This window comes from Mustela erminea, chromosome 13 (genome assembly GCF_009829155.1).
Source record: "Mustela erminea isolate mMusErm1 chromosome 13, mMusErm1.Pri, whole genome shotgun sequence".
NCBI lineage: Eukaryota > Metazoa > Chordata > Mammalia > Carnivora > Mustelidae > Mustela > Mustela erminea.
The window spans coordinates 65,794,989-65,819,064 of NC_045626.1; the positions used below are offsets into that span (position 1 = coordinate 65,794,989).

The 24,076-nt window shown below is 45.5% G+C and overlaps 4 protein-coding genes, 1 pseudogene and 1 gene segment (V, D, J or C); all 6 read right to left on the minus strand.

Annotated features, from left to right (window-relative positions):
- Window positions 1–24,076, minus strand: part of LOC116571642 (immunoglobulin lambda-1 light chain-like) — a 487,065-nt gene that overhangs the window by 219,997 nt on the left and 242,992 nt on the right. The gene's annotated exons all lie outside the window — the stretch shown is intronic.
- LOC116571641 (immunoglobulin lambda-1 light chain-like) overlaps window positions 1–24,076 on the minus strand; it is a 1,068,967-nt gene that overhangs the window by 212,034 nt on the left and 832,857 nt on the right. The gene's annotated exons all lie outside the window — the stretch shown is intronic.
- The window catches only part of LOC116571643 (immunoglobulin lambda-1 light chain-like), a 569,629-nt gene that overhangs the window by 207,900 nt on the left and 337,653 nt on the right, over window positions 1–24,076 (minus strand). The gene's annotated exons all lie outside the window — the stretch shown is intronic.
- Window positions 1–24,076, minus strand: part of LOC116571639 — a 248,716-nt gene that overhangs the window by 188,509 nt on the left and 36,131 nt on the right.
- LOC116571638 (immunoglobulin lambda-1 light chain-like) overlaps window positions 1–24,076 on the minus strand; it is a 1,139,351-nt gene that overhangs the window by 183,188 nt on the left and 932,087 nt on the right. The window lies entirely within an intron of this gene.
- LOC116571648 lies at window positions 2,851–3,321 on the minus strand (annotated as a pseudogene).

Genomic DNA, 24,076 nt, shown 5'->3' on the forward strand with positions numbered 1-24,076 from the left:
GCACAGAGGAGTCAGTGCCTGGGAACACTGGTGGACAGTAAGAGGACTTGCATATCTCACCCAGGGTGTCAGGTCTCCCATCGATATTCTGTGTGTCTGACCCTCAGAATAAGGTCCCTGCAGCCTGAGAAGATAGAATGGATCATCCCAACAGTCTCTGGGGACTGAACCCTGGACCCCTGCTGACCCCCAGGCCTGGTACCCTGGGCAGCCCCAACATCTGTCTTGCTGCCCCTGCTGAAGCTCTGCTGTCCCCTGCTGGTGGAGCAGGATTCAGTCCAGGGAATGTCCCCTTGCAGGTCACCCTATAGCACCTGCCACCTGAGAATGGTTGTGGATCAGGGTTTCCAGCCTCCCAGAGGCAGCTGTGCTCCCTGCCCTGCCCAGCCCAGCACAGACAGTTCACATACACGGTGCAGGAGGCAGGACAGGTGTGATTCCTGTATTTGTCTTAGGGTTGAAGTACCGGGCCTAGCCCGCTATCTTCTTTCAGAAAGGGGAGTGCAGGTTTCAGTGTAGTGCATTGAAAAGGGTCGATACTGACACAATCCTGATGTCCCAAAGGCACCAGAGTCCTGTGTATTTAGGAATAAAGATGATACATCTTGCATCCGTATGTGATAGGATACATGAAAAAGGAACACACCTTGGAAGATAAAGAATTGAGTAGAATATGACTCATGTGGTGTATTCCAGACGTCTCCAGGGAAAGATATTGAAAGTGAGAACATTGGTTAACTAGTGAGAAGTGGGTGGGGCGAGGGGAAGGAAGGGAGGAAGGAAGGGAGATGCAGAGTGAGTAGGGGCGCTGGGGTAAGGGGATCTCCTTGAACACACCCTCACGCGTGGCTCAGCCTGCCTGGGCTCTCCTCACAGTGCTAGTGGCATCACCTCCATCTCTCCTGGCTAGACCTTATCACCTGTTTCAGGTGCTCCCTGTGTTCAATAATAAGTTGCTCATCAGGCCCAAGAGATTCCCCCAATGAGACAATGGGACTAAAGGATTTCTATTCCTGAGGACTCTGCTACGGCCACAAGCTACATCAGAACTTCTGACAAAAATGTTCATTCCTGGCCTCAGGATCACCTGGCACTCCGTGAAGCCAGAAATCACTGTTGAGGAACAATGCAGGAGGAGACACTCACTCTTGACCCTTTCCTTACTCACTTCTACAGGACAAGAGCTGACCAGTGGTCTCTTACTGAGACCCTGATCCTGTTATGAACTTGACAAATAGTAATTTCCACGAATGGAATCCTTTGACCCCTTTAACCAACTCTTTGTAGTTGTCACTCCCTCACTGATTGGTTACCATCTCAGCACAGGAGACAATGCCCCTTTCTGCCTTCCTTTTCCGGTCCCTCTCATTGTTTTCACTGTCTGTCCATCTGTCTGTCTGTCCGTGCCTACTGGGTTATTTTCTTCCAACTCATCCACACCAGAAGGTCCCAGGTGGGTCCTTTGGAGGTGGGATGATTCATTGTGTGGTTCTGGGTATTATTTCCCTACTATCCTCTGGACTACAATGTATGTGGTGAGGAAAATCCCACTAAAGGGACCCGTGGGAGTCCTTTTTTGGGACATAAACTCTGCAAACCCTTGGTAGAACACAATCCTTTACTGGAGTGAGTAAGATGAGTCTGTGATTCCCTGTGACTCAGCCCACAATGTACTCGAAAGAAGTCTCTGCAAGTCTGAGACCTGCTGTTCACCTCTCCTCCTGCTCCTCTTGTACCCTTGCCTACTTTGTCTCTAGAGAAATAGCCACCTTCTCTCCTCCTACCCTCGTGGGAGTTTCCAGGCTATGGGCAGTCCCTGGAATTTCCATCTCAGAGCTGCATCACTAACTAAGGGGACCACACCAGAGTTTCTGGGATCCAGCATCACAATTCCTCCCAACTCTGCTCAGGTCTATGCCCAGGGAGCAGGGTTACTTTGATGAATACAGATGCTCAATGTTAACACAGAAGATGCTGCTTTTCTGATACCAGAAAATCTATGGAGGAGATCAACATGTCCAGTAAGCTGGCCCCCCACCCATTATATGCATTTGAGATGGATCACTCACAGGGTTGAGAGTCAGGGGAGTCAATATATTTATCACTTTGGTGCACCCCCTTCACCATGCCTTGCTGTTGTACCAGTAGCTGTGTTTCTGGGAAGAACCTGGAAAAGTCCTATAGGCAGCATGTGGACTCATTTTTGGCACCAAAAATTGAGAACTGAGTACAGATGGAGCGACCCCAGCCATGCTCTATGTTGGTCCTGGCAGATACATCCTAAAATGTATACTGCTTTCTTACTAGACCCCACCATGGTCTGCACCCACTATGGTCTTAAGACTCTGTGGCATACCTCCCTCATGGACCAAATGTTTCCTTTTGAACATTGAACACTGGCAAGCATCCTATTATGCTTCATAATGAACTTCTCGTGATGGTATTCACTCAACCATCCACCTTGGTAAACTGCAGAACTCAGAGATCTCTGTCCATTTCCTGAGCAGAGACCTGTTATGGATGCACAGGGTCTGATGGCTCATGGGGTCATCTCAGACCAGCTACTCTCTCATGGTCATTTTCCTGTCTAGGCTGATCTTGTCTTTCCCAGCAGTATGGCAAATTAAAGAGCATATTCTGTTGTCAAAAAGACCTAAGTTCATCCCTGTGTCTGTCTCTTTGTAATGGTGTCTTGGGATTTTGTGCAGGATGACAGGGTTTCCAGGCAGAGCTAAAGGTTTCAAGGTCCTGGAGAGGGGCATGCAACAGCTCCCCGAGTCCCCATGGGGAAGAGAAGAGACAGAGTGGGAGGTTTTAGCCTCATTTCCCCTTTGTGTGTATCACTGTGGCTTAACCATATTGAACATCGATTGATTGGCTCTCACCGCAGTGATACTCAGCCTCATCCTCAGACTGGATGTCGGAGATGGTTAATAGTGGTCAGCCCCAGAGCTGGATCCTGAGAAGCGACTGGGGATCCCGTCCCCCTTGCTGTGGCTTCCGTCACTATTAACCTTCATCACATACCGAGGGGCCTTCCCTGGTTCCTGTTGATACCAGAGAACATAGTAATTGCTGTGCTCCCTGCTCAGGGTGCAGGTGAGCTTGACAGAGGCTCCCAGGGAGGCAGATGCAGATTCAGATGAGTCAGCACAGACAGAGCACAGAAACCTGGAAACACAAAACACAAGCATGATGCTGAATGTCCTGGACACTGGACGGTGTTCCCTGGGCACTGTACTTGGAGGGAAATGTCAAAGAGGCAGAATCCTGACCTGTAGAGATAATAAAGGGTAGAAGGTAGAAGGAAACCCAGTCCATGGTGGAGGGGAATTGTGTAGAACTCCTCTCTGGGGCTGTGTTCCTAGGACTGAAGTCTTCAAACTCCCATCTTATCTTCTGTTTTTGCAGCTCAAGGAAGGAGGGGCATCAGATGCAAATCTACTTTCCATTCTTTAATTGGTCTGTGTGAGCTCTTGTTTGAGCTCACCCAGAGCTTAAGAGCTCCATTCTGGTCATTTCCTGAGGTCAGAAGTAGGAGCAGGTGTGGGTTTCTAAAGTGGAGAGTTGATGTTACACAACAATCATCATTGGAAGCATCAGTCATACCCTTTGCACTTGAGCACAACCCAGGGGATTTGGACTTACTGGGTTCTGAAAACAAGACCCACAGTGCTCCCCTGGGCGTCCTGGGATGAATGTCACCCTATGTGTATTGCTAGTTTAAAAAAATGACTACTTCTGAGCCCTCAGTAGGTGCTAAACCTTTGTGAGTGTGTACGGGTTCCACTGAATGAGACACAATAAAAACCAAGGCACAGTTTTCCTCCAGTCTTTTAAATGAAGAATCTAACATTGAGACATTACATGGTTTTCTCATTTCTCATTTGCCATGACAGTGATGAGTAAGTCAAGTTTCTAATCCAGGAGACGTCCCAGAGCCTGCCCTTCCAATCGCCGCCCTGCACCGACCCCTCACCATGCTCCCTCTCCCCTCATCCGAAAGCTACTGAGACCTTCTGGTCACCACCCTCTCTCCTTTATTCCAGTCTATGCCCTCCCAGGTTCTGTTTTGAAGAGTGTTCAGATCTTCATGGTGTTGCCGTCCGTGTTTCCCAAAGAAAAACAGCCTGTTGGGGGAGGAGTCAAGATGGCGGAGAAGTAGCAGGCTGAGACTGCTTCAGCTAGCCGGAGATCAGCTAGATAGCTTATCTAAAGATTGCAAACACCTGAAAATCCATCGGCAGATCGAAGAGAAGAAGAGCAGCAATTCTGGAAACAGAAAAACAACCACTTTCTGAAAGGTAGGACCGGCGGAGAAGTGAATCCAAAGCGACGGGAAGATAGACCCCGGGGGGAGGGGCCGGCTCCTGGCAAGCGGCGGAGCAACGGCGCACAAAATCAGGACTTTTAAAAGTCTGTTCCGCTGAGGGACATCGCTCCAGAGGCTAAACCGGGGAGAAGCCCACGCGGGGTCAGCGTGGCCTCAGGTCCCGCAGGGTCACAGAAGGAGCAGGGGTGTCTGAGTGTCGCAGAGCTTGCGGGTATTGGAACGGGAAAGCCGGCTACAGAGACAGAGCCGACAGTAAGCTCACAGCTCGGTGTTACCTTGAACCGGTCGCAGGCTCGGAGAGCTCGGAGCGCAGCCGGAGGTCAGGCAGACGGGAGTAACTGGGCGCTGTTCTCTGAGGGCGCACTGAGGAGTGCGGCCCTGGGCTCTCGGCTCCTCCGGGCCGGAGACCAGGAGGCCGCCATTTGTATTCCCGTCCTCCGGAACTCTACGGAAAGCGCTCAGGGAACAAAAGCTCCTGAAAGCAAACCCCAGCGGATTACTCACCCCGGCCCCGGGTAAGGGCGGTGTCATTCCGCCTGGGGCAAAGACACTTGAGAATCACTACAACAGGCCCCTCCCCCAGAAGATCAACAAGAAATCCAGCCGAGACCAAGTTCACCTACCAAGGAGTGCGGTTTCAATACCAAGGAGAGCAGCAGAATTCCAGAGGAGGAGAAAGCCAAGCACGGAACTCATGGCTTTTTCCCTGTGATTTTTTTTTTAGTCTTGCAGTTAATTTAATTTTTTTTCTTTTCATTTTTTTTATTTTTTTTTTCTCGCCTTCGGGTAAAATTTTTTTTTTTTAACTGTTACCTTTTTCTTTTTTAACGAGTTTTTACTAGTTTATCTAATATATATATTTTTTCTTTTTTGCATTTTTCTTAGGTGTTTTCCTTTTTTTTAAATTCTTTTCTTTTCTTTTTTCTTTTTTTTTCTTTCTTCCTTTTTGAACCTCTTTTTATCCCCTTTCTCCCCCCTCACGATTTTGGATCTCTTCTAATTTGGTTAAAGCATTTTTTCCTGGGGTTGTGGCCACCCTTTTAGTATTTTACTTGCCCCTTCATATACTCTTATCTGGACAAAATGACAAGACGGAAAAATTCAACACAAAAAAAAGAACAAGAGGCAGTACCGAAGGCTAGGGACCTAATCAATACACACATTGGTAATATGTCAGATCTAGAGTTCAGAATGACAATTCTCAAGGTTCTAGCCGGGCTCGAAAAAGGCATGGAAGATATTAGAGAAACCCCCTCGAGAGATATAAAAGCCCTTTCTGGAGAAATAAAAGAACTAAAATCTAACCAAGTTGAAATAAAAAAAGCTATTAATGAAGTGCAATCAAAAATGGAGGCTCTCACTGCTAGGATAAATGAGGCAGAAGAAAGAATTAGTGATATAGAAGACCAAATGACAGAGAATAAAGAAGCTGAGCAAAAGAGGGACAAACAGCTACTGGACCACGAGGGGAGAATTCGAGAGATAAGTGACACCATAAGACGAAACAACATTAGAATAATTGGGATTCCAGAAGAAGAAGAAAGAGAGAGGGGAGCAGAAGGTATACTGGAGAGAATTATTGGGGAGAATTTCCCCAATATGGCAAAGGGAACGAGCATCAAAATTCAGGAGGTTCAGAGAACGCCCCTCAAAATCAATAGGAATAGTCCCACACCCTGTCACCTAATAGTAAAATTTACAAGTCTCAGTGACAAAGAGAAAATCCTGAAAGCAGCCCGGGAAAAGAAGTCTGTAACATACAATGGTAAAAATATTAGATTGGCAGCTGACTTATCCACAGAGACCTGGCAGGCCAGAAAGAGCTGGCATGATATTTTCAGAGCACTAAACGAGAAAAACATGCAGCCAAGAATACTATATCCAGCTAGGCTATCATTGAAAATAGAAGGAGAGATTAAAAGCTTCCAGGACAAACAAAAACTGAAAGAATTTGCAAATACCAAACCAGCTCTACAGGAAATCTTGAAAGGGGTCCTCTAAGCAAAGAGAGAGCCTACAAGTGGTAGATCAGAAAGGAACAGAGACCATATACAGTAACAGTCAACTTACAGGCAATACAATGGCACTAAATTCATATCTCTCAATAGTTACCCTGAATGTTAATGGGCTAAATGCCCCTGTCAAAAGACACAGGGTATCAGAATGGATAAAAAAACAAAACCCATCTATATGTTGCCTCCAAGAAACTCATTTTAAGCCTGAAGACACCTCCAGATTTAAAGTGAGGGGGTGGAAAAGAATTTACCATGCTAATGGACATCAGAAGAAAGCAGGAGTGGCAATCCTTATATCAGATCAATTAGATTTTAAGCCAAAGACTATAATAAGAGATGAGGAAGGACACTATATCATACTCAAAGGGTCTGTCCAACAAGAAGATTTAACAATTTTAAATATCTATGCCCCCAACGTGGGAGCAGCCAACTATATAAACCAATTAATAACAAAATCAAAGAAACACATCAACAATAATACAATAATAGTAGGGGACTTTAACACTCCCCTCACTGAAATGGACAGATCATCCAAGCAAAAGATCAGCAAGGAAATAAAGGCCTTAAACGACACACTGGACCAGATGGACATCACAGATATATTCAGAATATTTCATCCCAAAGCAACAGAATACACATTCTTCTCTAGTGCACATGGAACATTCTCCAGAATAGATCACATCCTCGGTCCTAAATCAGGACTCAACCGGTATCAAAAGATTGGGATCATTCCCTGCATATTTTCAGACCACAATGCTCTAAAGCTAGAACTCAACCACAAAAGGAAGTTTGGAAAGAACCCAAATACATGGAGACTAAACAGCATCCTTCTAAAGAATGAATGGGTCAACCGGGAAATTAAAGAAGAATTGAAAAAAATCATGGAAACAAATGATAATGAAAATACAACGGTTCAAAATCTGTGGGACACAACAAAGGCAGTCCTGAGAGGAAAATATATAGCGGTACAAGCCTTTCTCAAGAAACAAGAAAGGTCTCAGGTACACAACCTAACCCTACACCTAAAGGAGCTGGAGAAAGAACAAGAAAGAAACCCTAAGCCCAGCAGGAGAAGAGAAATCATAAAGATCAGAGCGGAAATCAATGAAATAGAAACCAAAAAAACAATAGAACAAATCAACGAAACTAGGAGCTGGTTCTTTGAAAGAATTAATAAAATTGATAAACCCCTGGCCCGACTTATCAAAAAGAAAAGAGAAAGGACCCAAATAAATAAAATCATGAATGAAAGAGGAGAGATCACAACTAACACCAAAGAAATACAAACTATTATAAGAACATACTATGAGCAACTCTACGCCAATAAATTTGACAATCTGGAAGAAATAGATGCATTCCTAGAAACATATAAACTACCACAACTGAACCAGGAAGAAATAGAAAGCCTGAACAGACCCATAACCAGTAAGGAGATTGAAACAGTCATTAAAAATCTCCAAACAAACAAAAGCCCAGGGCCAGACGGCTTCCCGGGGGAATTCTACCAAACATTTAGAGAAGAACTAATTCCTATTCTCCTGAAACTGTTCCAAAAAATAGAAATGGAAGGAAAACTTCCAAACTCATTTTATGAGGCCAGCATCACCTTGATCCTAAAACCAGACAAGGATCCCACCAAAAAAGAGAGCTATAGACCGATATCCTTGATGAACACAGATGCAAAAATACTCAACAAAATACTAGCCAATAGGATTCAACAGTACATTAAAAAGATTATTCACCACGACCAAGTGGGATTTATTCCAGGGCTGCAAGGTTGGTTCAACATCCGCAAATCAGTCAATGTGATACAACACATCAATAAAAGAAAGAACAAGAACCATATGATACTCTCAATAGATGCTGAAAAAGCATTTGACAAAGTACAGCATCCCTTCCTGATCAAAACTCTTCAAAGGGTAGGGATAGAGGGCACATACCTCAATATCATCAAAGCATCTATGAAAAACCCACCGCAAATATCATTCTCAATGGAGAAAAACTGAAAGCTTTTCCGCTAAGGTCAGGAACACGGCAGGGATGTCCATTATCACCACTGCTATTCAACATAGTACTAGAGGTCCTAGCCTCAGCAATCAGACAACAAAAGGAAATTAAAGGCATCCAAATCGGCAAAGAAGAAGTCAAATTATCACTGTTCGCAGATGATATGATACTATATGTGGAAAACCCAAAAGACTCCACTCCAAAACTGCTAGAACTTATACAGAAATTCAGTAAAGTGTCAGGATATAAAATCAATGCACAGAAATCAGTTGCATTTCTCTACACCAACAGCAAGACAGAAGAAAGAGAAATTAAGGAGTCAATCCCATTTACAATTGCACCCAAAACCATAAGATACCTAGGAATAAACCTCACCAAAGAGACACAGAATCTATACTCAGAAAACTGTAAAGTACTCATGAAAGAAATTGAGGAAGACACAAAGAAATGGAAAAATGTTCCATGCTCCTGGATTGGAAGAATAAATATTGTGAAAATGTCTATGCTACCTAAAGCAATCTACACATTTAATGCAATTCCTATCAAAGTACCATCCATCTTTTTCAAAGAAATGGAACAAATAATTCTAAAATTTATATGGAACCAGAAACGACCTCGAATAGCCAAAGGGATATTGAAAAAGAAAGCCAACGTTGGTGGCATCACAATTCCGGACTTCAAGCTCTATTACAAAGCTGTCGTCATCAAGACAGCATGGTACTGGCACAAAAACAGACACATAGATCAATGGAACAGAATAGAGAGCCCAGAAATAGACCCTCAACTCTACAGACAACTAATCTTTGACAAAGCAGGAAAGAATGTCCAATGGCAAAAAGACAGCCTCTTCAATAAATGGTGCTGGGAAAATTGGACAGCCACATGCAGAAAAATGAAATTGGACCATTTCCTTACACCACACACAAAAATAGACTCAAAATGGATGAAGGACCTCAATGTGCGAAAGGAATCCATCAAAATCCTTGAGGAGAACACAGGCAGCAACCTCTTTGACCTCAACCGCAGCAACATCTTCCTAGGAACAACGCAAAAGGCAAGGGAAGCAAGGGCAAAAATGAACTATTGGGATCTCATCAAGATCAAAAGCTTTTGCACAGCAAAGGAAACAGTTAACAAAATCAAAAGACAACTGACAGAATGGGAGAAGATATTTGCAAATGACATATCAGATAAAGGACTACTGTCCAGAATCTATAAAGAACTTAGCAAACTCAACACCCAAAGAACAAATAATCCAATCAAGAAATGGGCAGAGGACATGAACAGACATTTCTGCAAAGAAGACATCCAGATGGCCAACAGACACATGAAAAAGTGCTCCATATCACTCGGCATCAGGGAAATACAAATCAAAACCACAATGAGTTATCACCTCACACCAGTCAGAATGGCTAAAATCAACAAGTCAGGAAATGACAGATGCTGGCGAGGATGCGGAGAAAGGGGAACCCTCCTACACTGTTGGTGGGAATGCAAGCTGGTGCAGCCACTCTGGAAAACAGCATGGAGGTTCCTCAAAATGTTGAAAATAGAACTGCCCTATGACCCAGCAATTGCACTATTGGGTATTTACCCTAAGGATACAAACGTAGTGATCCAAAGGGGCACATGCACCCGAATGTTTATAGCAGCAATGTCCACAATAGCCAAACTATGGAAAGAACCTAGATGTCCATCAACAGATGAATGGATCAAGAAGATGTGGTATATATACACAATGGAATACTATGCAGCCATCAAAAGAAATGAAATCTTGCCATTTGCGACAACATGGATGGAACTAGAGCGTATCATGCTTAGCGAAATAAGTCAAGCAGAGAAAGACAACTATCATATGATCTCCCTGATATGAGGAAGTGGTGATGCAACATGGGGGCTTAAGTAGGTAGGAGAAGAATAAATGAAACAAGATGGGATTGGGAGGGAGACAAACCATAAGTGACTTTTAATCTCACAAAACAAACTGTGGGTTGCTGGGGGGAGGGGGTTTGGGAGAAGGGGGTGGGATTATGGACATTGGGGAGGGTATGTGCTTTGCTGAGTGCTGTGAAGTGTGTAAACCTGGTGATTCACAGACCTGTACCCCTGGGGATAGAGTATTATGCCTCCATCAGAAAGGATGAATACCCAACTTTTGTAGCAACATGGACGGGACTGGAAGAGATTATGCTGAGTGAAATAAGTCAAGCAGAGAGAGTCAATTATCATATGGTTTCACTTATTTGTGGAGCATAACAAATAGCATGGAGGACATGGGGACTTAGAGTGGAGAAGGGAGTTGGGGGAAATTGGAAGGGGAGGTGAACCATGAGAGACTATGGACTCTGAAAAACAATCTGAGGGTTTTGAAGGGACGGGGGGTGGGAGGTTGGGGTACCAGGTGGTGGGTATTATAGAGGGCATGGATTGCATGGAGCACGGGGTGTGGTGCAAAAATAATGAATACTGTTATGCTGGAAATAAAAAAAAAAACACTGAAAAAAAACAAAAAACAAACAAAAAAAAAACAGCCTGTTGGCTGTGAGTCTATACTGTAGAGACAGTTACCCTAAGGAAACCTTATGCATTTAACCTGCTCTGTCCATGGCTCCTACAAGGCATGAAAACCTGTGTACCATCAAATGTGGGTAGTCCCAAAAGAAAAGTTTTGTCCTTCTGGGGTACCCAGCAGATTTCAACGACATAGCATAATAGATAAGGTAAAAAATATTTCTATATGTAATTCATATTGTGGCTACTAGAAAATTTTAAATTATGAATGTGGTTGGAATTTTATTTCTATTGGATGGGCTGCTCTGCAAAGTCCCACTAGCAGTCACTTGCTTTTGAAAAAGGAGACAGAACCTTCTGGAGCATTAAGAAGGGGCCATGTCTTAGCTTGAAAGCACAAAAGTCTATAGGTTGATGATGAAGACCAGGGATTTCGGGGTCAGCAGACCTTGGTTTGCTGGTGGTTTGGCCACTTTCTAGCTTTGACCTCAGGCAAGTTACACATCCTACCTGCCTCAGCTTCTGCTTCTGTAAGTTGAGGTGATAATCAGAATGATTTTTTTGTAGCGTATTCATGATTAAACGATTTAATAAATGGGAAGTGCTTGGATCATGGTTCATATGTGGTAAGCACATATAAATCTTTACTCCTCCTGCTCCTTTTAGTATCCTTTATCCTTAAATATGATATAAAGAAAAGTCACCGGAGTTTAGAGGTTGGAGGGAAATTATGGAAACATAACAAATCTAGGGTTTGGGCCATTGTAAATGGGCAAAATTTCCTGCCCACACTAAAATCTCTCTCTCTCTCTCTCTCACACACACACACACACACACACACACACACACACAGAGGCCCACAGAGGCACTATCCTTTGCACAGGTCACAAGGGGCACACCCTCTCAGGCTGCCATCCTGCTCACTGGGTCATGGGCCCAGGGACATGGTCCTGGTTCTCCAATAGACACATTATGGGATGTCCCAGCAGAACTAGAGCAGAACTACTTCCTGCTTCTTCAGACCTTGTGATATGTGTCATGTCATCCCCATTGTCTCATTAGAGTTGGTCCTACCTGTGACATCCTCATTCTGGGAGGGAGAACCTAGTTTTGCAGATACTACAAACCTGAACTACATAGGTTGCCAGTCAGTGTGTGTCCTGTGCCCCGACCACAGCGGGTAGCACAGAGGCCTGGGTGGGCAGGGGAGGCTGACGGGACTCAGGGCTGGGGCTGGTGACACTGAGGGAAGAGAGGCTCAGGCAAAGGGACTGGGGCTTCTCACACTGATCCCTTTATAGGGGTCAGAGAAGCGCAATGGGGATTAAACAGGCTCTAGACATGTCATGTCCACAGCAGAGCTGAGATGGGATCAGAAGGCCCTACACATGCAGCTGGAGGAGAAGCAGATACTCTTGGTGTCCTGGGGGAACTCCATCAGGCAGGCAGCAGACACTGTACCCCATCTCATGATGATGATGAGATCATTGTCTCACTTCTGACCTATCTGGGAGAATATAGAGGCCACATGTCCGACATTTGCTCACTGTGGTGATAATCAGGGCAAGGATGGAGCCTGGATGCCCAGACATACAGATGGGTCATTAGGAGACAGTCAGGGCTTTTTCTGGGTTTGTTAGTTATGCCCCACCTGATCCCTGAGAGCTTTGTGGTACCCATGCTACCTGCAGAATCCCCCAAGGGGAGGGAGTGCCCAACCATGGCAGGGACACTTGTGGGTTGAATTATGTCCCACAGTTCCTAAATGGATATTTTAGTCCTAACCTCCAGAATCTCTCACTGGGTCATGATTTCAGTATAGGATCATTGCAGACGTAATTCTTTTAATTCAGATGAGGTTGCGCTGGAGTAGGCTGGACCCTGTTCCACTTGGACTGGTGTCCTTGTGAGAGCGAAAATTTGGAGAGAGATTCTGACAGGGGAGGCCACCCTATGAAGTTAGAGAAGAAATCTATAAGACCACGAATGCCAAAAATTGCCAGAGAACCACCAGGTGCTGTAAGAGAAGATGAAACAGATTCTCCTTCTCAGCCTACAAAACAACAACCATTCTGCAGGTGCCTTGGTCTCAGACTGCTGACCTCCAGAACCGTGAGACAATATATTTCTGTTCTCAGCTCCTTCCCCCCCCCCCCAGTTTGTGGGGCTCTGTTCTCTCAGAACAGAGAACTCTCTCCCTAGGAAACTAATGCAGTGACCCATCAGAAGTCTGATTTCCCCACAACACCAGCATGGCTGGGCTCCTTCCAGTTGCTTTAGTCTCTGTTATCACAGCAGTCGGAGACGGGCCTCAGCCAGGTGCTTTTCTCTCCTAGAATGTCTGATTCTCCTCCCCTGAGGTCTGCCTCAAGTCCCCCAGACAGCACAGAGTCTTTCCTATTACCCAAGACTCCTGCCGGGATCCCATATGACTGGGGTCTGTCCGGCGCTGGCTCAGGGCTTTGCAGGAGCCTGGCCATGGGGCTGACCTGGTTCATCTGGGACATGCAGACAACACGTGATTCAGGGAAAGGTGGTCTCGTGGCTTCCTTACCTTCCTCCTGCTGCTTCAGGTCCCCTCTGCATCCCCCACAGACACTATGATCCCATCCTTGGCATGTCGTCAGAATGGAAACTCTCATTCTGAGGTTTGTTCATCACTTACAAAAGTGGGTGCTTACCTGTTAAACAACCACCTGTAGCTGCAGATTCATCAGGATTTCTAGTCTCTTTACACATAATGCTGCTGTCTCTCGATAGCCCCCATCCCACAGCTAACCAGCAATTGGCATTGTCAGCCATTTCATTCCTCTTAATTTTTTTTATCAGTGTTTCATGGGAACATATGAAAATACATGGAAAACAACTTCAAGGTTTGTGATCTTGTAAGGATCCACACAATCACATGTTCCCATATGCTGTAGCTCAAGGGCCTGAGCCATGGTCCCTGCAGCCATAAAAGTCACGTCACTCTGGAGACAGTCTCACAAGGAGGCTGCAGATGCTCCTTCCAGGCATCAGGGACCCCAAGTTCTCTTTCAGACCAGAGATGGTCTGAAAAAAGGAGCTGCCGCCCCAGGTCTGAGTTGGGGTGGAGTTGGGGAAGGAGAGGCAGAGTGTGAGTCATCCAGTGTCTCTGGTTGTGCCCAGCACGGAGGAGTCAGTCCCTGGGAAACTGGTGGAGAGAGAGGGGACCTGAATTTCCCAGGTGAGGTGCTCACTGTTTCAGGACTCTTGTCAGTGTCCTGTGTGACACTGTGTGTCTGACCCTGAGAGAATGATCCTTGCAGCCTGTGGAGTTAGGATGGTTCATCCTGAAAGCCTCTGAGGACTGAACCACAGAGTGAAAGGGTTTGGACCAGGGTTTCCAAGCTTCCACAGGCAGCTGCCCCTCTGCCGTCCTCAGACCAGCAAAGAAGGTCACATACAAGGTGCAGAAGGCAGGGCAGGTGCGATTCCTGTACTTGTCCCAGGGTTGTAATGCCCTGGAGAGCCCACTGTCTTGTTTCAGAAAGGAGAGTGCAGGCTTCAGTGTAGGACATTTGAAAGGCAGTGTCCAGACAATCCAGTGTGATGTCCCACCGCCACCAGGTTCCTGTGTATTTAGGAATCAGGACTGATGCTTCCTGCATCTCTGTCCATGTAGTTGGGTCATCAGAGCGACAGGTAATGCTTCTGGAGCTTAGTTCAGTTGAACAGGCAAAAATTTACTCTAATTACTGCTATTTTTGCTACTATTAATTTTATTACAACTCACATCCCATGATGATTGGTGTGGGAGGATTTTAAACTACTCTGTCTGTGGTTTGGTGCAATTGGGAATCTGCAAATTTGGGCTTGGGTAAAATTGCATGTGATGTGGTTTACAGAATAGCTGAAAACTTTTCCTTGTGTGCCCACAGAGGCAGACAGGAGAGTTCAATACCAAGGCTAACTCAGTGAGACCCCACGCATTTGCCTAATAAGTTAAACTCTTCAATGTTTTATGACATTAATTTGATGAAGAGTGTTTCTCACATCAGTAGAAATTTCCCCATTTCACAGTAGGTGAAGTGAGTACCCAGAGAGGCTAGTTTCTCAAGAAAACAGAGGACAATGAGGTGAGTCCAGGAGTGGAGCTCACGTGTGCTGGATTCAGACCCTGGTCAGAGCAGAGCCTGACCAAGGCAGGAGGGATGGGTGTGACTGCCCTGCTCTGGTTGTGAAGAGTGTGTCATGGGTCCTTCTGACTCTGCCTGGCAGGGATTCAAAGTAAGGGTACTGCCTGGGGTGTTTCATGATGACTGTCATGGGACAGTTGTGTGTCTGCAAGACAGTCGGCGTAAGCAGGAACATAGGGATTTAGGAGATCCCCTAGCTTACCCCAGGACTGTGATTACAGTCACCAATTCACCACAACCCAATGCAGCAAGGTCAGATAATGGACCCATCTTCCAGAATGCAGGTTTGGTGGTCGTAACTGGTGAGGATCAGGACAAGCTCAGGTATTTGCTGAGGGAAGGGGCATATGGGTGAGCAGTGAAGAAGGTAATTATAGACACCACACTGACCACACTGTAGTGGCAGAAATGAGCCAGATAAAAGTAGCATGTGTCTTCTTTATGTTGACATAAATATGTTTGGATATAGATTCATCATGTGTTTCTGTTTTGTTCTCATGTTTTTCCCCATTACCTTCTAACATAGAGTTGTTACCAATAGTGAATGCTATATCTCAATATTGAAGTTGTAGGATATAAAATCAGTTGGGACAAAAAATAAAGATCATTAGGAGACAAAGTTGTATTTTATATCCTCTTGTGAGGAAAGGGTGAGCGTGTTTGTAATTGTTCCCTGGAGAGTTTTATCATGTTAGGTGGAAACATGGCTGCCCACATTCTCTTTACTTGGTGTTTAGGTTAATGGGGAACTTGTAAGATTTCATGTGGATGAGGGGGGACTGTAGTGTCTTATTAAGTATCACTGTTGACAGGCTGAGCTGTGTTTCACAGAATTTTTGTCTGTCCATATGTCTGGGAAGACTAGGGGTAATTGGCGATTCCTGTACAGATATGGGGTGGAAGTAAAGAAGGACCCATTGTTTGTCTCACCCCCGTGTTTGTGTTTCTTCTGGCCACTGTGTTGGCAGCAGCAACTGCCCCATCATCCCCCTTTCACCATCAAGATGGATGTGACTCTTCAACTATCTGTCAGAACTCAGAATACCTAGTGTGTCTGGATCTTCTTTCAGTGTACAAAAATAGAAGGAACAATCCGTTCTGTCTCGGGATTGGACAAGCATATTGGTAATTATTTGAGAAACCCCAGATTTGTGGGGACACCTTGGCCTCCTTAGGTCCCTGAGGACCCTGTTGGGGGTCCCTGGGGACACTAGTGGAGAGAGAGGGGACCTCACCCAGGTGAGGGGCTCACTGTTTCAGGACTCTTGTCCATGTCCTGGGTTCCTGGAAGCAGACTCTGAGAATGAGAAGTGCATGTGCAGGAAATCTGGAATATCTGGTGAGGTCAGACTGGGCAGAAGGAGAAGAGACCCACAGTGAGATATCAGGTGAGGTCTCCCTCCTGTCGGGAGCTATACATCTGGGACTTTTCAGGACATCTGAACCTGGGCAAGCTTGTGGGATCCTGGACTATGGCCATCTTAATTTGAACCTCTCTGAAAAGAAGCAGAAACTTGGGGAGGCAGATTGTTGAAAGATAGCACCTCCTTGTGATGAGCTCCCTTGTATGCCTTTAGGGGCTCCCACAGGGGTGGGTGGGTGTGAGTGATCTCAGATGAGGGATGTAGGTGACCTCACAGTGTCCACTGTCCTTGTGTGCTCCACTCAGAATCCCAGCTGCCATGGACCAGGGTTTTATGAGCTCAGCTGAGCTGGGAACTTCTGGGTTCAAATCTTGGGCAATTTGGGAAAAGTATAGCCCGGGGACCACTATATGGAAAAGAAGGTCTCTGTCTTTCCATCTACCCAGACCCTCTGTCCCTGAGTTATACCCACACAGACACACAGAGAAGCCTAGTCCTGTCAGGCCTCAATTCACTCATGAATCTCCCTGTACAGAGCCTGCCTGGAGGGTAGAGGGGAGGGAACCCTGGGGATCACATGCGTGGGTATCATGGTCTCATCTGCTCACTGTTCTGCTTACAGGCCTCCTGGGGCTGGAGGAGAGTGTGACACAGACAGGGAAGGGGTTTGTGTCTCACTTCCCTGTCTGTGTCCCTGTGAGCATCAACACTGCTGTCCCACACCTGACAGTTAGAGTCAGGCTTGTCCTTGGTCTGGGCCCTACTCATCGTGTGTTCCCTGAATACACATTATATTTTTAAAAATGTTCAGTTACCCAACATATAGTACATCATTAGTTTTTGATGTAATATTTAAGGATTTATTGTTTGTAACACCTGGTGCTCATTGCAACACATACCGTCCTTAGTACCCATCACCTTCTTACTCCCTTCCCCCACCCCCATCCCTTCTTTAACTCTCAGTTTGATTCCTGGAGTCAAGAGTCTCTCAAGGTTTGTCTCACTCTCTGATTTCTCTCTGTTCAGTTTTTCCTCCATTGTCCATGGTTTTCAGTGCTGTTCCCTATGTTCTACATATGAGTGAATCCATATTATAATAGTCTTTCTCTGCTTGGCTTATTTCATTTAGCATAATCCCTTACAGTTCCACCCCTCATGACGGAAATGTAGGTAGTCATCCTTTCTGACGTCACAGGAATATTCCATTGTAGATATGAACCACATCGTCTTTATCCATTTGTCTGTTAAAGGGAATCTCGACTTTTTCCACAGTTTAGCTATTGTGGACATTGCTGCTATGTTAGGCACCCATTCTATCCTGGGCACTCTGCATGATCAAGACACTGTCCTTATTGAACAGGTAACTCTGGCACTGCTCAGGTCAGAAAGAGACGTGTGTAGAATGCAGTTGTGCCCTTTGGTGGGGTGGGGAGGGTAGAGGATTTTAAAGGACAGAACAAAGCTGAGGGACCTGGAATTCCAGCCCAGTGCAGGGCCCGTATGGAGTTTTCTCCTCAGATAATCCTTCAGGGCACAGAGAGATGTATCAGTTGTGGTAAAAGGCAATTTCCACATAATGAGTCAGGGTTTCTTGGCCACTGCTGGACACAGAGAGTGGCCTCCAAGAGGAAGCTACTGGGGTGGGGACAGGGTTGACACAGATGTCTTCTTCTGTGTGTCTTTGATCTCCTTAGTACTTTTGGGGGTGAGGCCCTCAAAGCAGTGGCAATTATTTGTCTCCCCTCCCCCATGACCCACCTAAAGCCACAGGGAGACCAGGGTCTACTTGTTTCTCTGGACCTATCAGTGCTTTCCCTGACACTCCACAGATTGGCTGAGCTGAGCAGGAACATGAGGGAGGAGTGTCCCTGACAGGGAAGGGAGGCTGAGAGAGGAGTGCAGGTCCCTGGTTCCTGGAGTAGAAGAGAGAAGAGCAGAAGCTGGCTGGTGCGAGGCAGCAGAAATCCCCTGCACTAGGCGAGGAAGGCCGCTCAGACTGCGAGGGGATGTGGGCCAACCTCAGCAAGCATGTTCCAGGTCCTGAAGGAGACAACTTCTTAACTCTTAGTTCGCCAGGTGAGGGACATTTTAATGATCGTTTAACCTGAAAAAAAAACCCTGGAAATATTATTTCTGTCACAAAGAGTCTCACCAAAGTTTGTCATTCTAGTTCATCAAGTCAAGAGGTAATTTTAGGACAAAAGATTCCAATTACAATTGCCATAATTTGTGTGGGGAAAATAATTTTCTGACCTGTCTCTCCCTCCCCAGGTAGGTGTCCCTCTGACACCTGCCAGGACAGAAATAGGGGAAGCTTCTGCTCTTCTTTCTTAATAAATTACTTGTCACTTTTTTTGACCTCAAAGAATTGTTCTACAAATCAGTTTTAAAACCACAATTCAAAGAGTCAGGAAGAGTAATTCCTTTTATGTAAAAAATCCATTCATGTGTTGGAGATGTTCTTTCCCTTCAGAGCTACAGGTGAGGCTCTAATGCAGCTGTGGCCAAAACACAGGGTCACACAGGGGTGGGAGTGAGTCCATGTGGGTCCGATGTCAGCTAAGGGTCAGATATGCTTGGTGCAGGTGTCTTGGGACAGGGGGAGGACACTGGTGCCAGCAGAAAGTCCCCAGGTGGGCCCAGAGGTTGTGTCTTCACTTCTTCCACAATTTCTATGAAACTTAAGGAGGGATGGGCCTGGGACAACAGGGGCTTTTTCCCTTCTTCAGGAACCCAGAGGCAGCCCTTCACGATGTGGGGACCCTTACCCAGGAACCAGAGGAGGCACAGAGCGCCTGCAGCCCACCCAGGCTGCCCATAGCCACGGAGAAGATGAATTTCCACAGAAATGAGCTGAGACATCTGTCTCTCTCCTGAGTGAACCATGATTATATTTGGAGCCCATGTGATGTACAATGACATCCTTAATCTGTATTATCTACTGTATTATCTGACTACATCCCCATAGTCAGAAGAGCCCCCAAGAAATGACTCTTGTCATTTCTCAGTAGGGTAAACTCAGATGTGAGGACAGAGAACCTGTGGGAGTCTTCCCTCCTGCAGGGCTCAGGCCGGGATCAGGGAGGACACCTGCTCTTAGGCCTGACCAGCTGCTGCACAGAGGGCAGGGCAGGGGAGAGTGAGAACCAGGCTGTGGAGGACAGTTTGTGTCCCATACCCCACCCTTCTGTGTCACCTGAGTCACTGCCAGGTACTCCCACTGCCACAATCAGTGTCACAGCAATGGTCAGTCTGGTCTCCGCCCTCAGTCTGGTCTTCCTCAGTGGCGTCATGTCTCTGTGTTGCATCCTCAGAATCGGGCTTCGATGTTCGCTCATATCTGTGTATATCCCAGCCGGGGGACCAGGCTTGGCTTCTGCTGCTGCCAAGAAGCAGGTTCACACCTGAGCTCATCCCTAGAGCAGGGATCTTAGGCCTGATCAGGGCCACTGACATGGAGGGAGTCAGCATCAGGTCGGGGGAGGCATGGAGCCTGTGAGAGAGGAGAGGAGAGAGTTCTGGGGAAGACAGGAGGCTGAGTCAGACCCAGGATGAATGAAAGACCCAGCCCTGAGGGGAGGGAGCAATGTGGACACAGGTGAAGTACAGGCCCAGCTGGGTGGGACGGAGGACAGAAAGCTGTGCCTCACACTGTGACTGGCGTGAGCATCACATCTGTTTTGGGAAGAGCAGGGGAGCAAGGGTGAAAGTATGCAGATGTGTCAGGAAGACCAGCACCATTGGCGGGGCTGCAAGCTGTTCCACCTGCAGATGCCTGGACCTCACCTGGAACTGCTGAGATGCTGATGCATCTTGGGGAGCACCCCCCACCTCAGAGGACTGTGTGCTCACTGAGCTTCACAGTGTAAGGCTTCAGGCCACCATGGAATATCTCACTTCCTCTGTTTATCTTTCTAGGTCCTACTGTGCCACTTGGGACATGGGGCTTAACTGTCTTGCTCTGGTCAGTGGAGCCTGGTTCATTTCCTATCTCCTGCAGCAATGTGGAAAAAATGGTCTAAGAATAGAGCCTGTCAGAGAGGATAGAAGACGGTGGAAGAGTAGGGGACCCTTGTTTCATCTAGTCCCCGGAGTTCAGCTAGATAGTTATCAAATCATTCTGAACATCTGCAGACTCAACAGAAGGAACTGCTGAAAACCTACAAAGTGTGACCACTTTTATGCAAGGTAGGAGTTGTGCAGAAGTCAGTCAGATGGGATATATGGGAAGATAAGCCGTGGGGAGAGGGAGACTCTGTAAGCCCGTTACCAAAAGATGATAGAGCAGAGTCTGCATAATTAGAACTTTTTAGAAGTCTGCTCTGTTGAGGGACGTCCCTGCTGAGAAGGCTTCCAACGGCAAGATAGGGCTGAATCCCAGGTGGGACAGTGTGGTCTCAGGAAACTGGAGTCACAGGAAGAGAAGGGGAGGATCAGTGTGGTAGAGTAGACTGATCCATATGCTGTGTATATGAGACTCATTTTAGAACCAAAGACAATTCCAGATTGAAAGTGAGGCGGTGGAGAAACATTTATCACTGTAATGGACATCAAAGAAAGCTGGAGTAGCAATCCTCCTATCACACAAATTTGATTTCAAACCAAAGACTGTAGCAAGGGATGAAGAGGGACACTATATCATCCTTAAAGTGTCTATCTAACAGGGAGATCTAACAATTATAAATATTTTTTCTCCTAACATGGGAAATGTCAATTATATAAACCAGTTAATGACCAACTTAAAGAAACACACTGATAATAATATAACAATAGTAGGGGACTTTAACCGCTCACTCACAGCAATGGGCAGATCATCTAAACAGAAGATCAACAAGGGAACAAGGGCTTTCAATGACATACTGGACCAGATGGACTTCACAGATATATACAGAGAATTCCATCCTAAAGCAACATAATACACATTCTTCTCAAGGGCATATGGAACTTTCTCCAGAAAAGATCACATTCTGGGTCACAAATCAGGCCCCAACCAGCACCCAAGCATTGGGATTATTCCCCGCATTTTGTCAGACCACAGTGTTTTGAACATTGAACTCAGTCTCTAGAGGAAATTTGGGAGGAACTCACATACATGGAGGCTAAAGATAATTCTATGAAAGAATGAATGGGTCAACCAGGAAATTAGAGAATTATTAAAAAATTTCATGGAAGCAAATGAAAACGAAAACACAACAGTTCAAAACCTTTGAATTGCAGCAAAGGTGGTCCCATGAGGGATGTACATAGTTATACAAGATAATCGAAAGAAAGTAGAAAATTCACAAATACACAAGCTATATTTATACCTAATGGATCTGGAGAAAGAAGAGCAAATAAAGCCTAAAGGAAGGAGCAGATGAGAAATAATAAAGATTAGACTAGAAATCAATGAAAGAGAAACTAAAAGAGCAGTAGAACAGATCAAGCGAACTAGAAGCTGGTTCTCTGAAGAATTGAGCAGATCAATATACCCCTAGGCAGACTTACCAAAAAGGAAAGAGAAAAGACCCAAATAAATAAAATCATGAACAGAAGAGGAGAGATCATGAACAACACCTAGGAAATACAGTTTTAAGAACAAATTATGAGCACATATATGCTACAAATTAGGCAATCTGGAAGACATGGATATATTCCTAGAAACATAAACTACTAAAATGGAAAGAGGAAGAAATAGAAAATCTGACTGTACCCATAACAAGCAGTAAATTGAAGCAGTAACCAATAATCTCCCAACACACAAGAGTCCAGGGCCAGATGGCTTCCCAAAGGAATTCTACCAAATATTTAAGGAAGAATTACTACCTACTCTTCTGAAGCTGTTTCAAAAAATAGAAACAGAAGGGAAACTTCCAAACTTGTTCTATGAGGCCTGCATTGCCTTGAACCCAAAATAAGACAAGGAGAATTACCCACCAACATGAATTATACAGACCAATATGCCTGATGAATCTGGATGCCAATTTTTCACCAATATACTAGCCATTAGGATGGAACAGTGCATTAAAAGGATTCTTCACTATGACCAGGTAGGATTTATTCCTGTGATGCAAGGGTGGTTCTACATTTGCAAATCAATAAAGGTGATACACTACATTAAAAAACAGAAAGGACAAGAACTGTATGATCCTCTCAATTGATGAAGAAAAAGCATTTGACAAAGTACAGCATCCTTTCTTGGTTAAAACTCTCCACTGTGTAGGGATAGAGAGAACATACCTCAATACCATCAAAATAATATAGAAAAAACCCACCATGAATATCATTCTCAATGTGGAAAAACACTGCTTTCTCCCTAAGTTCAGGAAGGTGACAGGGGTGTCAATTCTCAGCACTATTGTTCAAAATAGTAATAGAAGTCCTAGCTTCAGCAATCAGACAACAAAAAGAAACAAACCATTCAAAGTGGCAAAGAGGTTAAATCCTCACTCTTTACAGATAACATGATACTTTATGTGGAGAACCCAAAGACTCCACTCCAAAATTGCTAGAACTCATTCAGCAGTTCAACAATATGCCAGGATATACCGTGAATCACAGAAATCAGTTGCATATTTATACACGAACAATGAGACAGAAGAAAGGGAAATTAAGGAATCAATCCTATTTATAGTAGTACCCAAAATCATAAGATACCTAGGAATAAGCCCAACCAAAAAGGTAAGGGATCCATACTCTAAAAACTACAGGACACTTATGGAAGAAACTGGGAAGAGACACAATGAAATGCAAAAACATTCCACGTTACTGGGTGGGAAGAATACATTTTCTTGGTCTATGCTACCGACAGCAATCTACACATTCAATGAAGCCCCTGACAAAATACCATTGAAATTTTTCACAGAGCTGGAACAAGTAATCCTAGCATTTGTATAGAACTAGAAAAGATCCAGAATAGCCAGGGGAATGTTGAAAATGAAAACCAAAGCTTGTGACATCACAATTCTGGACTTCAAGCCCTATTACAAAGATGTAATCAACCAGACAGTTTGTACTGGCACAAAAACAGACACATAGATCAGTGGAATAGAATAGAGAGCCCCAGAGATGTGGGAGACACCTCAGTGTCCACTGTACCTGTCTGTTCCACTGTGGTAGAAGAGTCTCCAGCCATGTCCCCAGGGCTTCAGGAGCTCAGCTGAGCCGGGACCTGTTGGCTCTAATACCGTTCAGTTGGGAGGGCATTAGCTCATGACCACACATGGAAATGATGATGTGCTTCTTCTTCATCATGGAAATGATGATGTGTGATGAAAGTCTCCCTGTGTCTTTTTTCTACCCAGTCCCTCTGTCTGTAGATGACACCCAGGCCCAGAGAAGCAGGCAATCTAGTGCCGTCAGCTGTAAATGCTCTCCTGACCGTCCTGTGCAGAGCTGCCTCGAGAGCTGGATGGGGAGAGAGGTATGGGGACCTCAGATGAGAGGACCTGGGCCAGAAGTGCTCCCTGCTCTGTGCGCAGGTCTCCTGAGGCTGTCGGAGCGTGCCACACAGATGGGGAAGGGGTTTGTGTCTCACTTCCCCATCTGTCCGTGTCACTGTGAGCAACAGTACTGCTGTCCCACACCTCACAGTAATAGTCAGCCTCGTCCTCGGCCCGGACCCCACTGATGGTCAGGGTGGCTGTGTTCCCCGAGTTGGTGCCTGAGAACCGGTCAGGGATCCCTGAGGGCCGGCTGCTATCACCG